This window comes from Opisthorchis viverrini, assembly GCF_000715545.1.
Source record: "Opisthorchis viverrini unplaced genomic scaffold opera_v5_223, whole genome shotgun sequence".
Taxonomy (NCBI): Eukaryota; Metazoa; Platyhelminthes; class Trematoda; order Opisthorchiida; family Opisthorchiidae; genus Opisthorchis; species Opisthorchis viverrini.
In genome coordinates this window covers 706479-708563 of record NW_008751880.1, presented here as the reverse complement: position 1 = coordinate 708563, position 2085 = coordinate 706479, and positions in this window count along the sequence as shown.

Below are 2085 nucleotides of genomic sequence, written 5' to 3'. Positions count from 1 at the left end.
TGGTCGTCCTGTAAACCCGTGCATTTGAAATGCCACCAGGCCTTGCAGGCGTGGCATTGCATACCGCGTTTGACGTTCGACGGGCAGCCATTCCGCCCACATCTATTGTGGGCGGAATGTTTATCATTGTTTATTACTGTTTATTAGCTTACCGAGGACAATGACAAACTACACTAAAGAGAGCAATTATCAGTGAGTCTGTTTTATTCAGCCTCTTTGTTATTGTACACCCAATCTGGCGTCATTACTTTTACATATTTGCCCAACACTCTTGTCCAAGTTACGTATTGTTTATCAAGACCACTACAACTCCTGTCATATTTTACCGTTCCGCACTATTCTTCAAAAAGGGATAATAGCTAACAGAGAATCAGATGCAAATTCTATTCAGATTGTTCCACCAACCGAGTATCAACTAGCCCAACGATGGCCCCTCACACCCATAGCTGTAGTCGTTACTGGTTATTTTCACCGATTGTTGCAAACACTAGTCCCTTGCCCATGCGCACCGATGGTTACAAGGCTGCACTTATGTATGCTTAACGAATCCAACCGCCACTGAAAGAACTCCATATTCATAAACGTGTGCCTTGACGTACCATCATGCCCGTACTTCAAAATTATGAAAACACCACCAGTTCTCAGTCTGATTTCAAATTCAGGAAATCAGAAAAAGTAATGCTGGCTTCCGTTTGTTGCTGCTGCTGTTGTGCCCGCCTCGGTTGGCTTATGCATCCGGCAACGCCACAAACCACAGATGGAAAAACTGGCCTATCATCTGAAAAAAGGAAACAAAATAGTTCACTTGGGATAGCCCGAAAATACTCTGCAATGCCCATGGCCTACATCGGCGAGCATAATTGTATCTGCCCTCGTCAGAACAGAGGCTACACCGCACCGAAGATGACTTTGTCAGCCAAACAGTGAATACATCTGCTCGGCGTTCCCAGGGGTAGACACGAAAGTCTTCATCGCTATGCACCACCTACAGATTAGAACTGATAGCAGTGCTTCGGGGACTGGCGACTATTTCTCGTGCACACACTTTCTGTCCTGGTATTGCCCAACTCATGAAATAAACACCCGATTAACCAGTCATCTTAGAAGTCCACTCCCGCCAGCCCGTATACATCTGATTCCCATGCCACGCTCCTGCGCGCTTATATCGGCTTTTACTAGATCCCTTGTAATATAATATCGTATACTAGCAAACTCAACCCCTGGTAGCTAACCTTTTAAGTACAAATCTATCTACTTCCTGCTCCATTTAATCACCTGTCATCACCCTAATTGCAGCAGACGTCAAGTTTTTCTTTCTGTGTGTATTATTGCATATTATCCCATTTTATATCCCCTCAAACTCACTATGTTTTGCAAATCCGCTTCATCCCTTCATCTTCCCAAGCTTTGAACTTCGGAAGTGCCCGTTTTGGATGACCTGGTTGGCTGATATCGACTCCACCTGACCAATGATCTACAACCCCAGGATCACCAAGCGGACCAAGAATACCTGCAATCCCATATCGGTTTCGTACCAGCTTGTTTGCTCGACCATTCTAAAATGAATACCGCTGCCCAGTGAATTGTGCACCCCAGCCGAATCATCTCAAATGTGACGTCCGTCACGGGGCTGTTCAAAAACTGAAACATGTCAGGCAAATGTTGGCACGGCACCGCCATATTCAGCTTGATAGCGCACCCGCAACTGTTCCATTCCTCCTCCCAACCGAGCCCTCTTACCTACTCGTTTCATTGACCCCAGCGACCACCATGACATTCATTCCAACCTGTTGGACTACTCGTTCGAACTCAACCACCTCTGTGACCCCATCCAACCTAACCCTTTCACCTGACTTCCCAACAGCAGTGCAACCAGCGAGTCCGCTTGTTCTCAGATTGTGCCATATTTTTTAGACTAAACTTGCCGTGTTATCCCGATTCAAATTATCCCATTTCCACCTCCACTTTTGCTCGTTATTACTCCAGCCATTTACCCAATCGCCCAGGGTCACACATGGCCAGCAATGGTTTTCGAGTTTTAGTTCATATCAACCGACTGAGTCTTTGCATTAGTCGGACCTCATG